The sequence below is a fragment of the Saccopteryx leptura genome, chromosome 1 (genome assembly GCF_036850995.1).
Source record: "Saccopteryx leptura isolate mSacLep1 chromosome 1, mSacLep1_pri_phased_curated, whole genome shotgun sequence".
Taxonomy (NCBI): domain Eukaryota; kingdom Metazoa; phylum Chordata; class Mammalia; order Chiroptera; family Emballonuridae; genus Saccopteryx; species Saccopteryx leptura.
Window position 1 is genome coordinate 347,479,999 of NC_089503.1, and position 23,098 is coordinate 347,503,096.

At 38.8% G+C, this 23,098-nt stretch overlaps 1 pseudogene; it reads left to right on the plus strand.

Moving 5' to 3' along the window:
• The first annotated feature begins 17,161 nt into the window (after nt 1-17,161).
• LOC136388441 (G2/mitotic-specific cyclin-B2 pseudogene) lies at nt 17,162-22,366 on the plus strand (annotated as a pseudogene).
• Nucleotides 22,367-23,098: the final 732 nt, after the last annotated feature.

Consider the following 23,098-nt stretch of genomic DNA (forward strand, 5'->3'; position numbering starts at 1 on the left):
GTAGGGATTCTGGCAATCCAGATATGCCAGAGAGATTCCGTACTGTAAAGTTCTTTCTTTTTTATTTATTTATTTTTTTGTGTGACAGAAATGGAGAGAGAGAGAGGGACAGATAGGGACAGGCAGACAGGCAGGAAGGAAGAGGGATGAAAACCATCAATTCTATGTTGCGGCACTTTAGTTGTTCATTGATTGCTTTCTCTTATGTGCCTTGACTGGGGGGCTCCAGCAGACCGAGTGACCCCTTGCTCAAACCAGATGAGCTCACGCTTAAGCTGGCGACATCAGGGTTTTGAACCTGGGTCCTCCATGTCCCAGTCCGATGCCCTATGCACTGCGCCACCACCTGGTCAAGTCCATAAAGTTCTTCTTTTAAGTGAAAATTCTCAATTTAGCAGCATTTTATCACTTCACTTCATCAGGAGAAGGTGAGTACAGTATAGTATTTTGAGAAAGATCATATTTACATAACTCTTATTACAGTGTATTATTATGTTGTTTTATTTCATTAGTTATTGTTTTTAATCTCATGCTGTGCCTAATTTATAAATTAAACTTTATCATCAGTATGTATCTACAAGAAAATACACAGTATATATAGGGTTGGGTGCCATCTGTGGTTTCATCACTATAGGCTTTGGAATGCATCTCCCAAGAATAAGGGGGGACTACTGTAATGGAAAATAACATTTAGGAAAATTGTACAAGTTTTTTAGTAGTTTTTGTCTTACTCTTTCCTAGTGAGACTATATAAGTAATCAATACATGTTGGTTGAATATACAAAAGTACGCTTACAGTTGTGAGTACATAAAACTGGTTTATTCTTGTATTATTATTTATTGTATTGTTTTCCATATGAACTACTGTATACCTACTTTTGCCCCACCCTGTAGATATGAATGGATCCTCAGTATCTTAAAGCATTTCATTTGTGCCCTTCAGAAACTACTTTTTTGAAAATGTGATCTGGCTGTGTGTGCCATGGCCCAAACAACTTTTCTAAAGGAGTTTATAAAGAACAGAGAGGTGAAAATGCACAAAGATACACTGAAGGACTCAGCTCTTCCTGTGGTTCACAGCATTTGGATGCAGAATATTTGAAGAGGGCTTGGGTAGAGAAGCAGAACTAACATTTTAGAAAGTTGTATTCCTCTCATGTAACAGTTTTGAGTAAATTCATTAAATGCCAGTCAATATATAGCAGAGGATATTATTAATGGTACCTATGTATGAATGTTCAGGTTTCAAATAAAAACACAAAGGAAAATGGTTTACCTCTGTGCAAAACATAAAACCTTGGATGATGCATAGTATTTATTAGCCAGTTTAACCTAAACCTAACATAAGTAAAATGGATAAAATGAGTACAGAAAATGTAATCAAGGAACAACAGCAATTCTTAAAAGGTTATAATAACTATAAAGAGCAGAATATCTGATGAAACATCGAATAAGAATGTAAATTACATTTTTAAAAGCATATTGTTAAAAATGTTTGTTTAAAAAAAGAATTTGCATTATTTTATGAGATAAAAATATGGAAATGGTAGTAAGCCATTCTATCAAGAAACAGTGAAACTTCATAAATAATTCCTAGGCCAATAGTATCATGCAGGAGAAAAGTAACTCTTCAATTCAGCAGTTTAAAAAGCATTTATTATCTTAGATACTAAGTATGAGTAAGAAAGTCCTTATCCTCAATGATCTTACCATCTAGTATGAGAGCCAAATTTTGCTATCAAATAATAATAATTAGCACATACGAACACACTGAGGCCCTGGCCGGGTTGCTCAATAGATAGAGCATTGTCCCATCACACCAAAGTCCCAGGTTCGATCCCAGGTTATAGCACATATGAGAAGCAACCAATGAGTGCACTAATGGAACTAATGGAACTAAATGGAACAACCAGTTGATGTCTTTTCCCCTCATATATACTCATCAATAGGAAAATTTTAAAAAAACATACTGAACACACTGACTATGCCAGGTAATCATGTACAACCTGATTTAATTAATCCTCACAAAATCCTTATGGGCCAGGCACTGTTTTTAAGCCTTACTTTACAATGAGAAAACTAAAATTTAAATTGCTTAACTCATCTAAGGACATTCAACTTGTAGTTGGTGAAACTAGGACAACCATACCACTCTGTTTTATTCCAAAAGGCACAAACTTAATTTCTTCACTCTAGCAAACAGCTAGCTTCAATCCAGGAAAACAGCTAGCTCTCTCTTTAGCTGCTGCCCTTTAATTCCAGGCCTTATTCAGAATGTTCTGTCCACTAACATCTTCACATTCTCAGTGGCATATGAGGCAGCTAGCTCTACAACACTACTATGTCAATACCTTTTTCATCAGACTTCTTGGACTCGGGTCTCTCACACTTACACTTCTACCTCATAACTTTCACACCTGATTTAATTTCATACCCATATTTATCATCATGCCACACTATTCTATTACTGATATTTCTTCAAATTGCTGTAATAACCTAACATAATTTTCAGCAGATTATGATCTCACGGTCATTAGAATGAATATTCCTCAGTATCCTGCATATCATTTTATTCAATAATTCAATTGTTGTTAACACAAATGTAGTACTTTATACTGTGTTTTATACAATTATTTGCAGGGTTAAGATGGCATCTTGCAACTTTTCCCCAACCTTGGTTAATGTGCTTTAAGAAGAGTGAAATCCTTAAAAATTTCCAAGGGTTTCAGATCATTTTACTACATTAAATTCATGAAAAAAAAAATATGGTTTTAAAGTACTTAGTCTTGAATCTTAAAGTTTAAAACTATAGAAAAGTGGAAAAATTGAGTCTATGGCAGAGGAAAGGAAGCTGTTAACTATGAATTATGTCTCTTTTTAATATACCTAAAATCACATATTTTAAAAGTATTCTTTAAATTACTTTATATAAATACTGATATTTAAGAAGTTTAAAAAGTATTTTAGAGTAAATTAATTTTAAATTTACAAAGAATGTTAGGCTTTTATATATAAGAAACATACCAAAAAACCAAAAATATATCTGTAAAGCAAATAATTTTTTCATATGAATATTGCTTCTTTGCTTATGTGATTATAAACTCAGAATTTAGCTTTATTTTTCTCAGAGAATTACATTAATGAATTTTTGTGCTTTTTGGACAAAACATTTGTTTTACCACTTGAATTGGTGAAAAGATATACAAAACAAATTAGATTTAGCCTCTAAATTTATAAACACTCAAGTACTTCTCAAACTCAAAAAGTCAGTGCCTTATGAAAGCAGCCAGAACAACTTGAGAAAGGTTAAAGAACAACAAAGGCACTTAGTTCTTAAGAGATTTCAGGGCGATTGACAAAGGTATTTGTCATCATAACCATTATGAATTACAAACGTGGAGGGGATACAGTGGCTTGATAGATCATTTTTATCCTTAAATGCAATCATTACTCAAATTTTTGTAGGTTTAAAACAGTTGGTTCTACAGTAGCTTGACAGTGAAATATGTTGAACAAATTAGAATAACAATTTGCAATCCAGACATTAAAATAACTCAGTTGGGAGCCAACTGAAAATATCAGAAAATTTAAATTCTAACCAGTCATAGACACTAGAAGCAAAACCGGAATGCCCCTTAATGGGTCTGGAAAAGTTAAGGAGTTTGGTTGTTTTTAATTCTACCTGGGAAGAAATAATGTTATCCCAGCATATCAGAAGGTATTGACTATGGCTCAAACTCCTCCTTGAGCAGCTAGCACATAATCAAGAGAATTCTGTTGTCAAGGATTACTTGTGCTCAGGAGTCTAAAGATGTTGCTGGGCTCAAATGGCTCTAGCAGATGATTGAGCAATTTGGCTGTTCTACTTAGTTTTCAGATCATATCTAATTAAGCAGTACCAACGCCACCCTATGAAAATACAATTCCGAGAAATAATTACCGTCATTGGAAAACCTGCTAGCAAGTCATATCCCACAGAAAGGCAATGAGAGTTATCTTCATAAACAGAGGGATCCTCATTAGGGTAGTAATTTACTATGACCAGACCTTCATTTTCCTCTAATGAGAACTTGGAGGGGTAGCTGCTATCATTTGGAGGATAGTAAAAGAGGATTTCAAGTATCCCAAAAGCCATTGTCCAGTCAGCCTCCAGCTATCTAAACAATCAAATACGCAAGGCTTGATTTATGTATGCACAGACAGAAATATAACCTGTGGAGGCACAAAGGGTGCTTGCAGTAGTTTGTTTATGTGTCAATTCCTTGGGCTGATTCCATTACAATGGCTTTACAAAGGGGAGTTCCAGGGGTTAAATAAGAACAGTCGGGGTTAAAACAGGTGCAACCAGATTTAAGGCATTTAAGATACAGGTGGCAATGTGATAGAGCAGGGGTTGGGAACATTTTTGGCTGAGAGAGCCAGGAGTGCCACATATTTTAAAGTGTAATTCCGTGGTAGCCATACAATATGTTTAACACTAAGTACAAGTAAATGTGTGCATTTTATGTAAGACCAACATCTTTTAAAGTACAACAAGTCTCTGAATTCCTTTTAATAACGTTGATATGCTGTTGCTAACCAAAGATGAATAAAGTACTTCTTACCATTAATGCGACTTCTGGTGCTGCATAGTTTTGCTGATGGCTTTGTAGTCTGGTTGATACGTGGTCAGGTTAAGCTTCATGCAGGCTTTGAGACTCCCAACCGTTAAATGTGATCGTAGGTTGGTCTTAACGTTCTTTAGATGAGAAAGAGACTGCTCACGTGCATACATAGAGCCAAACATTGTCAGTACAGCAATATTCACACGCTGCAGTGTGTGGTATGTGACGGGAAGTGCCTTCCAAGTTTTGACAATCAGCTGGTCTGCTGGCTGAAGTTTTTTCATTTCTCCCCACTGGTGTTTGCTCACTAACTCTGCTTGCTGTCGTGCAAGTCTATCCAAATCTTCATTCAGTGACTTGAACTTATTCACCCACATGTTTGAGGCCTTCAAGTCAGCAGTTTGTAGATCAAAATCTCTGATGGAGACACTGGGGATGTAACTCAGGTCGGCTCTATCCACTGCACACTCATGTGGATGGGTGATGAACTTAAAAAGACAAGTGGGCTCACGAAATTCTCCAAAGCACGCTTTGAATGACTGCAGGAGATTACATGTGAAGCCCACTAGCTGCTGGAGATCAAGATGTTGAGCAGGGTCATTTGCTGTGCATGCATCTTTAAACTCTCCCAGTTTGTCAAAGTGTAGTAAACGACCTGTTTCAATGTCAGCCATGAAGAGTTCCAGCTTGTTTTCAAATGCAAACACTGCTTGTTGAAGGGATAAGACTATATTTCCAAAGCCTTGCATTTTCCAATTGAGCTGGTTCAGATGTCCAGTCATGTCTACGAGATAGTAGAACTTCAGGAGCCACTCAGTGTTAGCTAACTGAGGATGCTCAATGTTTTTCATTTCAAGAAAAGTCTGGATTTCGCTCAGACAAGCTGAAAAACAGCTGAGCACCTTCCCTCTTGACAACGAATACACATTGCTGTGCAGAAGCAGACCAGGATAATTATTCCCAACTTCGTCCAGCAGTGTTTAATGGCAATCATTTAATGCTCGGGCAACAATAAAGTTGACCACCCAAATGACCAGCAACATCACCTCACCAAGCTGCTTGCCACACATCTGAGCACAAAGCGCCTCCTGATGTAGGATGCAGTGAAAACTTAGGATGGGTCTCTTTTCATGTTCACAAAGAAGCGTTACTAATCCTCTGTTTTTTCCCACCATGCATGGAGCACCATCAGTACACACTGAAATAAGTTTATCCATCTGTAGGTTTTTTTTCTTTAGCAAACTCAGTGAAAGACTTGAATAAATCCTCCCCTCTTGTTGTCTCTTTCATAGGCAAAACAGCAAGACTTTCCTCACGTAGTGTATCACCAACAGCAAACCTTGCAATCACACTGAACTGGGATAAATGGCTTATGTCTGTTGACTCATCCAAAGTGAAAGGAAAGAATGGTGCTGCATTTACATCCTTCACTTGTGTTGCCTCAATTTGATTTGCCATCATGATGGTACGATCGTGAACAGTTTTTGCCAAAAGAGGCATGTCTTTTATTCATTTGATTATCTTGTCATTATCCAAAAAGTCATCAAAAAGTTCATTGGCAACATCAAGCATGAATGTTTTGGCATACTCCCCATCTGTGAATGGCTTTCTGTTTCTCACAATTGCTAAAGCACCAGCAAAGCTAGCCAAATTCCAGTCACCTTGTTGGGTCCAAACACGGAGTTGCTGCTGACTAGCTTGCACTCTGCGCAGTAGCTCTTGACATGCTTTCTTCCTGCTGTCCCCTGCTGGATATTTCAATGCAAATGTAGTATGGCATGTGTTGAAGTGCCGCTTTATATTTGACTGTTTCATCAATGCAATTTTATCATTGCATATTAGACACACTGCAGAATCTGCTCTCTCCACAAAGGTGAATTCCTCTGTCCATTCCTGCTGAAAAGTAAAATACTCCTCATCTTTTTTTCTTTTAGCCATCTTCTTTGTCAAAAGGGTTTGTGCAATTAGCTAGCTGACTACTTGATTAAAAGGAGGGAAGTTTACTTCCTGACCTCACAACTACCCGTGTACCTCATGTATTATCCAATAAAAATTTGGTGTTGTCCTGGAGGACAGCTGTGATTGGCTCCAGCCACCCGCAACCATGAACATGAGCGGTAGGAAATGAATGGATTGTAATACATGAGAATATTTTATATTTTTAACGTTATTGTTTTTTTTATTAAAGATTTGTCTGCGAGCCAGATGCAGCCATCAAAAGAGCCACATCTGGCTCGCGAGCCATAGGTTCCTGACCCCCATGATAAAGGGTGGCTAGTGACTGATTTAACTGTGGGAATTGGTCAAGTCCCACCTGGGGAGAATGTGACTAATGTATAAGGTGGATTTACGTAGGCACAGGGGAAAGGTGGAACTCCCTTTTGAAATTTAACCTGATAAGTTTCAGAAGGGAAGGTTTGAAGACTTCAATAGTAAAGTTAGAGACAGCTGAGAATTTGCTAACAGATATGCCTAAGGGATCCTCAGAGGTAAAAGCAGGCATTGGGTGGCCAACCAACAGATAGGTTCCATGATGAAGCTAAGGTTTAAAAGCGTTGTATAATAATATGTCTATGCCCAAGGTTTCTCATTTACAGGGGTTAGAACAGCAAAAAGGAAGTACTGTATAGTCAATGGTTAATGATATGTAATAACTGGAATTTAAATATACATATACAATTTAAAACATAGGGAAGGGGACCAGCTTGTCATGAGAGGATTAAGGTTGATACAATATAAAAAAAAAATTTACTGGCCCAGTCCTGGATCCTGGGAAAAGTCATCTGTTTTGAATGCCATCTGCTTTTTGTCTGAGTGCTTTTCTGTTCTGGATAACTTTAATTTGAGGTCTCCTTTATGCTAGGGTGTTCAATTAGGTGAATGAGGTGCAAGTGTGTGATGCCTTTTAAAATAAAAAATATAAATTTATGTATTAATGCCTTTTTGACCTTGCAACTCAGGGATTAGTTAACAATTTACCCAATGTGGTCCCCTCCAGCAAGACTGGAAGGAGTCCCTGTCAGTATGAGTTCAGAGGCAAGGGACAAGGCTGCAAGGTGCCAGGAGCTGAAAGAAGACGTGCATAGCTGTAGGCAGATAGGCACCCTTGATTGGGCTGTGCAGCAACAACAACAGCAATACGACAACAGCAACCACAGCAGGCAGCAGCAGTGGTTTTATAGTAAAATCACACAAAAGTGGCATCAAGCCATGATTACAGACAGGTTACATAAGTGAAGGTCACATAGATGGTTGCACATACGTACTGTCCCTGCCTATTTCCCTTAGTCATGTATGTTCAGATATAATTTAGCGGACATGTCTGTACTGATTCCATCTTGTGCGAGCTGTTAACTAATTCTGGGGAGACCAGCTTCCCCACATTCCTTGTGGAGGGGGTCATTTTCGATGGACTGTGTCCAGGTTGTAGGCCATGATGTTCAGTGTCTTCATCTCCTGGGAGCATGCTGTGGAAATATTGCTCTTTGAGTTTGCATTTAATTTCAAGAGCCTTTGTGAGTTCTTTGCATTAAGTTAGAAGTTTTCCTTAATAAGGCAGGTTAACATTCCCTGATCTAGCCCCACAGGATAGGTCTTTTGGTAACAGTTTTAGAAGGGGACAATGTTTACTGAGAGGAATAGATATTTTTTGTTTGTTTGCTTTTATTATTTCTGTTTTGCAGAAAGAGCTTTGGGTAAATCATTCATTTTTACTTTTAATTTTCATTGAATTTATTGAGGTGACATTGGTTAATAAAATTATATATATTTCAGGTGTATAATTTAAGTAACACCAAGGGAAAGACTTTAAATTACAGGGGTCCCCAAACTTTTTACACAGAGGGCCAGTTCACTGTCCCTCAGACTGTTGGAGGGCCGCCACATACAGTGCTCCTCTCACTGACCACCAATGGAAGAGGTGGCCCTTCCAGAAGTGCAGTGGGGTGCCGGATAAATGGCCTCAGGGAGCTGCATGCGGCCCACAGGCCGTAGTTTGGGGATGCCTGCTTTAAAACAAGGTAGATTATAAGATCCCACAAGTTTTACCAATTGAATTTTACTTACAAGTTTGTTCTATAAAAACCAAAGGACTGGAGATGACAAGCACCGCGGAAATGCTGCAGTATCTGCCAGGTTCTGCACACCTGGTGTAGGATTTGTCCAGTAGATTGGGTTCACCTTCCCCTGTGGGACTCTGTGAGGATTTTTCAGGCAGGAAACATCCTTTCTAGAAGTATTTTAGTAACTGCTATGGGTATAGCCCTTCAACATGGGGATGCTTCTACCCAGTGACAATATATATGGATCATCATGAACATATTTTTATCTTTGAGGGAGGGCAACTGGATTGAAATTCACTTTCCAACCATCAAGTAGGCCTACTCAGTTTCATGTCCCTCTTTGTAAAGAGAGATTCCCGTTTTTTAATTATTCATTTAATCATTCACTTTAAAAAATTCACAAGCAATTATAGAAAGTTAAATGGATAGAAGTAAAATTTAGCTCTTTAAATATTAACATTTGGCTTACGTATGCAATCAAAGACCCGATGACACACATCTTTCCCTTTACAATCTTGTATTAAGAACATACAATAGGATAGGGAAAAAACAACCTTTTTTACTTTTAACAGAGAGGGAAACCCAAATTCCAACTCTGATTGTAAAGTATACTTTAACTTAAATTAGTTTCAACCTTATTTTGACCATGCATCAGATTTCTTTTCATTTTTCATGAACCTTCTGCAATGGACACAGACTTCCTGCAACTTTCATCTTTTGTCCTATCTTTTTTCTTATTGTTCTTATTCCAGAACAACCATTTACTTTCAAACAAAACTGCTTTATTTTCCTTCAATAAAAAATTTATTTCAATTCCTACCTTCTTTTACCAGACATACATCTTATTCTCTATGTGAATCATTTTTAATCACCATAACATCCAAATCAAGCTTTATCACAAGTGTCTGGATCTTAAACTGAGGCATCTTGTGTCCTTTTAATCTTGTAAAATGACATATTAAGTTCTACACTTTATACCCTAGTTTTCTATCTGGTCTGTTAGCTCCAAAGCTAGAGAGCAGTGGACAGCTGTATGTCCTCAAATATATAACACTGTTAAGCTAGCTTTTCTTTTTTCTTTTTTTTTTTTTTTACTAAAGATTAGTTCTAGATCATGTGCCATTTAAAAACAATTGCATTAGTTAGTTAGTTCTACAATTTGTATAAGTGCTCATTTGTTTTAAGCAGATTGAATAGGGCTCTCTTACGATCTAAATTTGAATATACAAATCAGTGTTTTTTGGCAATACCATCTAATGATATGTTTGTAACAGATATATGTGGACACACAAACACACAGACAGTATAATAAAAATCCCGAAGAAAAAATTATGGATCCAAAAGTAAAGAGAATAGCCCCCACAGGTCTTAAAAGGGGAAGATTTTCCCATGGAGAAGACTGAAAAGTGACTCCTGAGGTGCAGCCTGCACATCAGACAGCTGCTGCCTATTGGAGACAGAGATGGGAGTGGACGGAAAGATAGAGGATGGGAAGGGTGGTGGGCAAAGGGGAGGGCCTGGAGAGTGCAGGCTCTTCTGGGGTTGTTTAAACCCGATTTTCAAGTCACAAGTGCAAGTGGCAGAGCAAAAGTTTTCCATAGATCCTCTTTTGTTCCTGTTTCTTTTCTTTCTTTCTTTTTCTTTCTTTTTTTTTCCAAAGTGAGAAGCAGGGGGGAGGCAGACAGACAGACTCCCACATATGACTTATCGGGATTCACCTGGCACGCCCACCAGGGGGCTATGCTCGGTCCCTCTGTGGCGGAGCTCTGCTGTAATTAGTGCCATTCTGGTGCCTGAGGTGGAGACCATGGAGCTGTCCTCAGTGCCCAGGCCAACTTTGCTCCAATGGAGCCTTGGCTGCAGGAGAGGAAGAGAGAGATAGAGAGAAAGGAGAGGAGGGGTGGAGAAGCAGATGGGTGCTTCTCCTGTGTGCCCTGGCCGGGAATCGAACCTGGGACTTCCACATGCCGGGCCGACGCTCTACTGCTAAGCCAACCAGCCAGGGCTGTTCCCCTTTCTTGAACACCAGTTTCATTTTTAACTTATTAAATAAAACATTTTCCTAATTTAGAATTGTTTTCCCTAAGGGAGGTGATAGCAGCCTCTTGATTTAATTTAGAATGCTCAAGGCACCATTAATAAATAAACAAACAAATAAATGAAAAAGCTTCCCATTGTTTCTGGGAGGTAGGTACAGTATTTTCTTTGTTCTAATTGAGTGCTCAAATAAGTTTTGGGGTTGCAAAGGAACCCCATATGCCAACAAAGCTTGAGATCATCTCGTGTGACTTTTTCACAGGCCTAGCCAATTGCAGTTCTCTGTACTTATAATATTGGTACATGTAGTTAAAAGTCCCAATGGTGGCTGATTAGTATGTGAAAATATAGAGCATGGGTTACTCATTTTATACTACTGTTTATGTGCGGATTCTCCCTGAATGCCCATTCGTGGTTGCATTCTCGAACACCTTATGGACAAGGCCTAATCTCAGTCTGGAAGATGCCCTTCCTAGTTCCAAGTGTGACTGAGGGATACCCCTTCTAGGCACCAAACCTGAATTGTAGGGAAGGACCCTCTCGGTCCAAATGTGTGAACTGAGATAACTGGATAAGGGTTTCCTACCTAAATGGAATAAAGTCTCCAAGACCCAGCTGAAAGTCTGGAAGGTCTTAGATCTGAAAGGACTTACCTGAGATCCTCAAGTGCCACAAGGAAGACAACTTGAGCACAAGGTGCTCATGCAGGTCACAGGTGCCAGATGAATTGGTTTCAGGACATTGTTAGGAGATCAGGTTATTGCCCCATAGCCCCACATTAAGCACCATGGAATGCCAATTGATGGTCATTGGCACCTGTTCAGTGCCAACAGAAATATCCAGTTTGGGGTGTGGTAAAGAAGGAAACTTTATTCAGTGCAAACAGCTCAAAGGCAATACAGCACAACTGTAAGACAACATGTCTGAAATAGCTCAATTGTGATACAGCACAGCATAGCCAAGAAATAGCACAGCTGTGAGGTGGCCATTGGGTCAGGTCTCTCATCAGTTAGGCAGCTCTGCTCCTTTCTGCAATATTATCTGTGCATCAGCTCTAGCCAGAGAAATGCTGTCTGTAACCTTCAGTGGAAAGGGAAAGTGTACTCCCTAAGCCAGAGTGGAGCTGGCTTATATAGACAGAAATCCCCACCCCCACATCTGATTGGTCTGTCTTCATGCAAATGAGCATTCCAAATCCTTTCAGTTTGATTGATCTAAAAAACACTGTCCTCTGTCCTGATTGGTCAGAATTGAGCCACTCTGGTTGGTCAGAGCGGCACAGCTCAATTGAAGGGGAAATCCTCAGTTCCATTGGTAAAAATGGGATTTCAGGAACTCCTTTATCAGTGCTGACTCAGGTGATAGAAACAAAATGCAGGCAGTTGTTTCAGCACAGACTTTTCCCTGAAGTACAGTTTGCATGAGAGGCCTCTTTGTAGCAATGGCTGGTAGGCTCTGTTTTGGGAGGTTGGGATTGTTGTTTTGTTTGTTTGTTTGTTAATTTTAGCCCATTCACTACCAGAAGCCCTTCTTATTAGGTATCTTCTTCCTTAGGGTCCACACTTCTTACTTTATTATGTCCTCATACATATTTTATAGAACTATGTTAAGATTTTCAAAAATCCAGTTTTTATTGAGAAAAATTTGAACAAAGAGTATCATTTTTAATATGACATACAGCCCAAGACAAGAGAAAGAAAATCATGTACAGTTATGATATGTTGAAGACGAATTTTATACATTATTTGGTGCTTCATCTTCTGTTTGTTAGGTATTTATTTGGGTACAAATCTCAACCAAAGCTATTTAAGCTGCAAATCTGAAATGTGAAGACAATAACAACAATATCTGTTTTTCACCGATGCCTTACTCTTCACTAATGACTGCATATTTCTCATGTAAACATCAGTACTCCATAATTATTTTATTTTCCTTCCATCAAAAAAAATCACAGAAGTATCAAAACCCAAGGCTCCAATCCATTCTGACATCCCTTTATTCTGAGTAGTCACTTAATGGCCTCAGATTCATTTCTTCCAGCTGGAATAAATGCCCCTCCATCTTGCCTTTCCCCACCCCCCAAAACACACACACTCATGCACACACACACACACATTGAGATTAGGTGACCCCTGTCTGCATTAGAGGACCTTATTCAGGCTGGACTTCCTAATGATACACAATTCAATGAAACACAATTGTACCTCATAACAGACAATGAGACAACTGTACCCTAAACCCATATTCCTGTGTATTCTAGTATGCCCAATATTCATTTATATGTACCTCTGTGAAGAGTTATTCATTTGATTCTGGTGGTATTGCCTTATTACAGTGGAATACATTTGCATCACAAGTGGCAACAGCCATTTTCTTCCATATTTACATTATACAAATCAGTAAACATATGTTCTCCCTATTAATAACTTGGAGCCAGAAACATGCACTTTCTATTTTCATTGCTGATGGGGCTGTGATATCTTGGAAAAGACATTGGCTTTATTTTTATTTTTATTTTTTATTTATTCATTTTAGAGTGGAGAGGGAGAGACTGAGAGAGAGAAAGAGAGAGGACAGACAGACAGAGAGAAGGGGGGGAGGAGCTGGAAGCATCAACTCCCATATGTGCCTTGACCAGGCAAGCCCAGGGTTTCGAACCGGCGACCTCAGCATTTCCAGGTCGACACTTTATCCACTGTGCCACCACAGGTCAGGCAAGACATTGGCTTTAGAGACAGAGCACCTGGGATTTAATTTGTGTTCTGCCATTTGTTACAATGTGACCCAATGAAATCACTTTACCTCTGAAAAATACAGGATTTAGGCAAGATTACATTAGAAATACTTCTGTGCCCTAAAAATGCTAATTGTGTCCCAGACCATGTTCAGGGGGCCTAAAGTGATCCTGAAATATGTAACATGAAAATGTTGTGCTATGGGGACTTGGAGAGGCTGAAAACCCTGTGTTCGCTTCTTGAATACTGACTGGAAACCAATGGGGTGCCATGTGTCACTAGGCAAGCAAGGAAGGCATTGCCATGAAGGAACTGACATTCTTTGGGGAACACAGACAGTTAAACAGCATCAGAGTGTAGCATGCATTTCAATGGAGACAACACTGGTTGCTGTGGGGAACATGGACATGGACAGCAGACAGTTGTGGGGACAGAGTTAGGAATGGCTTTTTAGAAGAGATAATGTCAAAGCTAAAAAAGACAAGTCATGGCACGGGAGGATAAACTCTTTGGGTGTGGGGAGGAAGAAAAGTGCCTGGTGCCAGACCTTAGGCCTAATGGGATCTGATATACCTAGAGATGTAACAAGTGTATCTGTTTCCAATTTGTAGTTACTATCTCTTTGAAACAAACAAGAAAACCCCATTTTCCAATTTACATCCCCAATATATGTTATCAAAATATGAGCTGTGCTGGTAGATTAAGCCTGAATGTTCATTTTCTTACCTATTACTTAGCCCTCTGCTGGAAAAGTTATCTTCAACTGTTGATTGTGAAAAGAGCTATGGGCCCTTGAATGCTTATCAGAAAGTACAGTATTCTTGTTTATTCTAGTTCTTTCAACTTGTTCTTCTTAGACTGAAAATCAGTAGCTTTCGTTTGTGAACAATAATTCAATATAAGAGTTAAAACTGAAGATTTGATGCTATATGTTAAGATAACTAAAGCTCTTTGTCCTCAAGGATTTCACTATTTAATTATCTTTTAGAAATGCTACGCTATTGCAGACTGCTTTTTATACTAATTACTTCATCCAAATAAACAATTTTTTTTTTCCGAAGCTGGAAATGGGGAGAGACAGTCAGACAGACTCCCGCATGCGCCCGACCGGGATCCACCCGGCTCTGCCCACCAGGGGGCGATGCTCTGCCCCTCCGGGGCGTTGCTCTGTTGCAACCAGAGCCACTCTAGCGCCTGGGGCAGAGGCCAAGGAGCCATCCCCAGCGCCCGGGCCATCTTTGCTCCAATGGAGCCTCGGCTGCGGAGGGGAAGAGAGAGAGGCAGAGAGGAAGGAGAGGGGGAGGGGTGGAGAAGCAGATGGGTGCTTCTCCTGTGTGCCCTGGCCGGGAATCGAACCCGGGACTTCTGCATGCCAGGCCGACGCTCTACCACTGAGCCAACCGGTCAGGGCCCAAATAAACAATTTTTAAAACCCCAGGTGGAGATGTTTGCCCTCTTGGTAAACTCATCAGTAGCATATTGTCCTCATCCTTTTCTTGCTCTTGCTTTTAAATCCTCCTGAAGCAAATTCTGTCTTTTTGTTTGTTTCTTGGTTTGATCAGTCATATTATTGGAACAGATGTAGCAACAGTGTGAAATGCATTTGGAAAACCTAAGACTTCGTTTATAAACTGTCCCTGTTCTAGCACTGTATACAGTTGCTGTGTGTTTGTGCATTATTAAATGAAGCCCGGCATCCCTAATAATCTTCTCCAGTTTTGAGTGACCTTGTGTACCAGCCTTGGCTCTGATCCCTGTCGCGCAGATGAGAGGAATGAAAAACAGGAAAATGTTCGCTGAAATATTTATGCATGTGTCTTAGAATGAAGGAGTAAAAATATTCTGGAAACTACTTTTAAAATAAAATCCATAGAAATATTAATATTTTAATGTGTTGCTCCAAATGGGTACTCTGACTTTTAAAACATCTAAATTATATTTGAAATATTTTTGATGAAGCAAAATGTAATTATTTCTGATACAAACTCAAAAAGTCACTCAGGTTTTTAGTAAAAAAATAATAAAAATAGTGCACTAAAGAGGCTGATAAGAGAAAGCTGTGATATGAAGGACTAGTTTATTCTTTTATTGATTATATTAATTTTTGTCCAAAGATCCTTAGAATATAAGTAATAAGACGTACATGCTTTAGAGAACAGTAAAAGAAGTATGAAACACTGTTCTTGAAATCCAGTCCTGCTTTAAGCTTGAGGCACACATATCTAACCAATTAGCTATTCCTTTCCCTAAATGAGTTATTTAAGAGTTTCAAAGGTAGTGGAGCCTTTTAGCACTACATGTATGTTTAAAAGTGCAAATTCTACAGTCATACAACTTCAACTCAAATGTCAGCTTTGCCACTGGTAGGCTGTGTCACCTTGGAAAACTTAACCTCTCCAAGTCTCAGTTTTCATATATATGAAATGAAGATTATAATAGGGTTTAAGAAAATTAAATGAGAGTAATTTACTTGAAGCACATAGCCGAGTGTGACAACACAGAAATATCCAATATGTTAACCATTATTAATGGATAAATAGGACATATTCCTATCCTCACTATATGCAAGACTTTCTACTTAATGATTGTCATGCTTGTCCATTAGAGCCATCAGCAGTATGTATGTGTCAGGGTGAATGTATGTGTTATTAGCAGAAAGAGTAAGTAGTATCACTCCTACTTTTTAGACCATCTGTGATTCTGTATTCAAATTTTTCTGGGCAATACATTTAATTGTGATTGTTATTTATTATGTCCACAAGCCCAACTTTATTTTAGAAGTTTGGATTTGAAATATTATTTCTAAATTTAGAACAGAAGGGAAAATTAGGCACAAATGCCCTGTACTTCAGGAAGCATTGCCAGAAGCATAACAATGAACAGAAAAATTGCTATATTAAAAATTCATAACTCAACACATTAAGGTTTTATATCACCTTAGTAGCTAATTAATTTACTGAATCTGAGAGTACAAAGATTGTTAGATAGGAAATATGATGAAATAGCCATTTTTTTAAATATCAAATTTGATAAGCTATAATTCTCTCATTTTCTTTGAGCTATAAATCAAAACAAATATGAATAGTCAAAAATGTTTCCATTAAAGTATAGAGAGAGAATATAAAACAAGTGTATGTTTTAGGGTGGTGCCTTGCATATTGTGGGTGGTTAGTAAATTTTTTTTTTTTACTTTTATTAATTTTTAGAGAGGAGAGAGAGTGTGTGTGTGTGTGTGTGTGTGAGAGAGAGAGAGAGAGAGAGAGAGAGAGAGAAGGGGGAAGGAGGAGCAGGAAGCATCAACTCCCATATGTGCCTTGACCGGGCAAGCCCAGGGTTTTGAACCGGCGACCTCAGCATTCCAGGTCAACGCTTTATCCACTGCACCACCACAGGTCAGGCCTAAATATTTGCTAAATTGAGTTGAAATACACAAAATAAGCTTCAGGATGACTAAAGTGATTTGAAGAACAAGTAATAATAAAGACAGTGTCCTGTTTAAGGATGAGAGGCTGTTTGGGAACGTTTTAAAACTGGACCCATATTAACCTTTGTCATGTCAATAGCGTTGAATTTCTAATTAAATGCCTAACTTTGCAAAAAAAAAAAAAAAAGCCAGCTGTATTTAGCATGAGTTATTTTTGCTTTGAAACAATCAGCCGTTACTTTTAAGTATGTGATTTAACCACTCCAAGTTTCTATATATCGCCTCATCTATAAAAGGAAAATGACAATAATATCCCATGCTGTTGAAAACCCCTTAGATCGACTGCACCTGAAGGAGTCTGTCAAGCAAGCACATAGCCAGGGCCCATCTGGGCCTCCTGAATCCAGACTTCAGAGATTGGGTCCAGGAAGCCACATGTGGTTCTTATACAGAGTAACTTCTGATAAGCACTGGTCCTCACAGTTCCCAACAGTGATTGGTTTAGGAAAGGAGCTGTCGGTAGCATCAGTCAGTGGAGTCAAGGTATTCTTTTTTCTTGGAAAAGAATTCAAAGACCTAATAATTTGCTAAAGATTAAAAAGTAAAATACCTTTATATATGGAAATAAAAATAAATAATATTATAATATATAGTAAACTCTAATTTACTACCTCCAGAATCAAGAAAAAGTAATAAAACATATTTTCTCATATGATTTTTATATTGCAGGTTTACAAATTTATGGTTAGTTCTCAGAACTTCAGCCTTTCATTATCAAATATCCATGAATTGCTACTATTTCTATATTTTTTTAGTTTTCAAATCTATGCAAAGCACATGTTCTGTGATAAGCATTGTTATAAAGACATTAGAAATTCTAATAAAATGAATAATCAAGCAGAAGCTATGCTGCTTTCTTGATATGAGTTTCAATTCCCAACATATGTTTATACTGGCTTATCAAAAGAAGGATTAATAGAAAGTGCACTTTCTTCACACAATATTCTCTCTCTAAAATTGGAATGTGAGCAAAAGAATGCATTTCTGTTTGAATCAATTCTATTTGGTTATTTGGCTGCCTTGTTACAGTAAAAGTAAAAAAGGCTCAGAAATTTATTCATTCCGTGTAGGAAAGAAAGCCAAGGATACAAAGGGAAAATAATGCAGAAAGCATTAATCTTAGAATGCATTCATAGCAATAAATAAAATAATGCTGAGATAATTATTGTTTCTGAATTTTCAATAATAAATGGCTTGATGATGTTATTCAAATATTTTTAATTACTTTTTTTCTTCTCAAAATAGACTATACTATTGCTTGTGGCTCGGGTTCAGGAAAGAGAAAGGAGAATGACCTTAGCTCAATGTAGCAAAGGCATTGAATATAGTCACCAAAGTACTGCATGCTTTGAAGGGTGTCTGACTACTTTAAGCAGTAGTATAAAAAGAGAAACTTGAAAGTTTACATTAACATTTTGCATTAGGTCAAATGATTTTTTCTGTTGGTAAGTGTGTCCTGGCTGCTTCTAATAAAATATATTTGATATTTAGTACTTCAGTGCATACATCTATTAAATTGTTACCAAAGACATGCTTGGGCGTAAGTTGCTCAGTGTTCTAATGGTAGCTGTGATACTAAATTGGAGTCTGAACACCAAGCTTGCTTGCTTTTATTTCTTTCTTATTATTTTTCTTTTTTTCAAGTTCTGTTGCCTCACAAGTCATTTGGCTCTTCTGATCCTCATTTTATAATTTTCTTTATTCACTGATTCAACAAATAATTATAAGCCTAATATATGACACTATGTTACATATAGAAGGCAAAAGAAAGAAGAAAATTAATTCCTTCCAAGAGTTGGTCCCTCAATACCCCCAAATCTTCCAGACTTTGTTTAAAATAAATCAAATTGAACCAGTAAGGTTCAAAACATATGATGTCAAATTCTAGTCCATATATCTTTTATTCTTAGTGCTCATCTGATATGTAATGCTACCCGATATTTTCATATTCCATGTCCATGAATTAAAATTCATTGTATTATCCAAATTTAATTTGTGGGGTGAAAATGTCTTTCAAAAGTGCTTAGTATGGCCTGACCTGTGGTGGCGCAGTGGGATAAAGCGTCGACCTGGAACACTGAGGTCGCCGGTTCAAACCTTGGGCTTACCTGGTCAAGGCACATATGGGAGTCGATGCTTCCTGCTCCTCCCCCTTCTCTCTCTCTCTCTTTCTCTCTCACTCCTCTCTCTCTAAAAAAAAAAAAAAATCAATAAATAAAAAAAATTAAAAAAAGTGCTTAGTACTCCTTACATATAATCTCTAAACTTCCAACAATAAGGCAAACTATTACCCAATGTGTATTTCTTTGAATTTTTGACATGTAATTAATATATTGACCCAGTTGTTAGCCAAATATAGCACATAATTATAAACACTTTTTATCTGTGTCACCATCTGTTTCTTATGCTTATTTTCATTAATAATAAATATTGCTATTTTGAAATTAATGATAGTAGGAATTAAAGGTCAGTCATAGGAATTTCAGCTTTTAACCAAGTTTTGGAAACAATTATTTTTTAATTTATTTGTTCATTTTAGAGAGGACAGTCAGAAAGAGAGAGAGAGAGAGAGAGAGAGAGAGAGAAAGAGAAGAGGGAAGGAGCAAGAAGCATCAATTCCCATATGTGCCTTGTCCAGGCAAGCCCAGGTTTTCGAACATGCTACCTTAGTGTTCCAGGTTGACACTTTATCCACTGCGCCACCACAGATCAGGCAATCTCAATTTTAAAATGGAACGGCAATACCTAGTTTTTTAATGCATTATTCAAGGTAATCCACTTTATTTATCCATGCTACCAGTATTCAAACTATATGCTTTGAGGTGAAAAGCTTGTAAAAACTTACTGAGCTCCAAAGGTACAACCTGACAAACCAATAGGTGACGATAGAATACTCTTTCCTGTGATGTTAATTTAATAGATATACAACATATTTATAAGTGTCTATAGATCTTAAGTACTACATATTTTCAAAATTTTATTTTGCTAATAAATATATTGCAAAAATGGACTCTGGCCGGGTGCTCAGTGGGTAGACATCATCCTGGAGTGCCAAGGTTGCAGGTTGGACCCCTGGTCAGAGCAGGTACAAGAAACAGCCCATGAGTACAAGTAAGTACAGATGGTACAAGTAAGTGGCACAGGGAGTTGATGTTTCTCTCTCTCTCTTAGTTCCCCACCCCTCAAATCAATGAAAAAATAAAAAGAAACTCGGCTGATTAGAGCATCATCCCAAAGCACAGAGGTTGCCGGTTCGATTCCTTGTCAGGGCACATACAGGAACAGATGTTTCTGTCTGTCTCCTGCTTTCACCCTTCCTCTCACTAAAATCAATAAAACGTTTAAAAAAGATATTCATGGATGGACCTTGATAACATTATACTGAGTGAAATAAGTAAATCAGAAAAAACTAAGGACTGTATGATTCCATACATAGGTGGGACACAAAATTAAGACTCATGAACATGGACAAGAGTGTGGTGGTTACCAGGGGGAGGGGAAGAGAGAAGAGGGGGGGAGCAGAGGGGCACAAAGAAAACCAGATAAGAAGGTAACAGAAGACTATATGACTTTGGGTGATGGGTATACAACATAGTCAAATGTCAAAATGACCTGGAGATGTTTTCTCTGAATCTGTGTACCTAATTAATCAATGTCACTCTGTTAAAATTAATTGTCTAAATAAAAAAAAAAGATATTGAAAAAATGTATTAAAGAATTAACCTCCTATCCTCTAACATAAAGACCAATATCCAAGCCCTGGCCAGTTGGCTCAGTGGTAGAGCGTTGGCCTGGCGTGCAAGAGTCCCGGGTTCAATTCCCGGCCAGGGCACACAGGAGAAGCGCCCATCTGCTTCTCCACCCCTCCCCCTCTCCTTCCTCTCTGTCTCTCTCTTCCCCTCCATCTCCAGCCAGGGCTTCTCCTGGACTCGGCAGGTACTCTTGCCTGCCCCAGTTTCTCATGATGCTGTTCCAGTGCCTGACAGTATCCACTGATGTGGAGAATTTTGACACAGGAGTTAATTTGAAAGTGAATAGTCATGTGACACTCTGATGAGCAATTTTAGAAGAAATTGGAGATAGAGTTATAACCAGAACCACACTAATAGCTTCAGAACACCGAAGTACCTATTCAACCCACCGAAACAAGAAATGTCAACAAATAACTAAAAACCTACTGTTTCTGTGAAACCAGTGCAGATAAAAATGTTGGCTCCAAAGTGTTCTACTCCCACACCTGAGGATGTCTCCACTGTGGAAGAGAAACTCCTCCCAGCTTTCTCTGATGCCTTGCTCTACAAAATCGAGGATATTGTTAATGAAGATTGGGAGAACCCTCAGCTCTACAGCAACTATATTAAGGATATCCAACTATATCTAAGGCATCCTGAGGTTCTGTCTTTGACAAATCCACATTTCTTAAATGGAAGAAATACAAACAAACATATGTATGCCATCCTGGTGTGAGTCCATTCCAAGTTTAGGCTGCTCTGTACCCCTGTGTGTCACCAGATGGGTCAATTTTTACTAGTTCAGCCAGTCTCTCCTAAGAAGGCTTCAATGGATTACAGCTCTGCTCTTGGCTTCCAAACATGAGGAGATGTTTTCTATGAATATTGAAGATCTCATTTATATCATAATGTGTACACTAGTTCCTAAATCTGAGAAATGGAGACTCTAATTATGAATGAAATGAAATTTGAGCTGGGTTGACCTTTGCCATTACATTTCTTAAGGTGGTCATCAAAATCCAAGGAGGCTGATGTTGAAGAGAAGCACACTCTAGTCTAATATTTGATGGTGCTGACTCACTGATTAGGATATGGTGTATTATCACCCTTCTAATGTGGCAGTGAGTGCTTGTTGTCTATTCTAAAAGTTCTAGGCCAAGGGAAATGAAATGTACAGTGCAATAGTACACTGGATACCCAGAGAATGAAGTATTGGTAGTCATGCAGCACATAGCCAAAAATGTAGTGAAAATAAATGAAAAACGGAGTTCGGCGGCCGCCTCTGGCGTCCCAGGGCTGGTTGTGTGGGGCGCTCCCCAGGCCGGGGTCATCGTGAGAGAAGCGCCTTTCGGAGCGTAGGGAAGAGGAAGTTGTGTGAGCAGGCGGCGGCAGGGTTTGGCGGGTCCCGCCCCAGCGAGATTGGACAGTGTTTGGCTGGGGGGAAAAGAAGGGCCCAGTCGGCGTCCTGGGGCTTTGGGACTGGTGAAGCCTTTGATTCTAGGAAATACCGGAGAAGATCTCCTGGTTTTGGAATCAGAGAATGTGTCAGTGGCTTTGGGAGCCCTGTGTGTTTGCTTGTCGGCTGGTGCAAATCTTGAATAAAGGTGTTACGCAGATAAAATTAAAAAAATAAATAAATAAAAATAAATAAATGAAAAACGTAACAAAATCTATTTCCATCCAGAATAAGTATGCAAGCCTGGCCAGGCAGTAGCGCAGTGGAAAGAGCATCGGACTGGGATGTGAAAGACCCAAGTTAAAATCTTTGAGGTCACCAGCTTGAGCATGGGCTCACCAGCTTGAGTGTGGGGTCACCAGCTTGAGTGTGGGGTCACCAGCTTGAGCATGGGATTATAAACATGACCCCATGGTCACTTGCTTGATCCCAAAGGTGGCTGGCTTGAAGCCCATGTTCGCTAGCTTGAGCTCAGGGCCACTGGCTTGAGCAAGGGGTCACTTACTCAGCTGGAGCCCCTCAGACAAGGTGCATATTAGAAAGCAATTAATGAATAACTAAAGTGCTGCAATGAAGAGTTGATGCTTTTCATCCCTCTTCCATCTTGTCTGCCCCTATCTGTCCCTCGCTCTGACTCTCTCTGTCTCTCTCACTTAAAAAAAAAAAAAAGATTCAGTTTTTAAAATTCTTGTATCCTTATTAATTAGTGTATTATTTTCCTTTTTATTGGCTGATAAAATTATACAGGTTTCAAGTACACAATTCTACAAAACATCATCTGTATATTGCATTGTGTGTTCACCTCCCAAAATCGAGTTTCCCTTCATCACCACCTACGCCGGCTCCAGCCTCGTCCACCTCCCCCACTTCTCTCCCATCCTGCAGTCCCCACACTGTGTCTGTATTTTTTCCTTTGCTTAATTCCTTCGCCTTTTTCACCCAGCCCCCGAACCCTCATCCCTCTGACAGCTGTCAGTCTGTTCTCTAGAT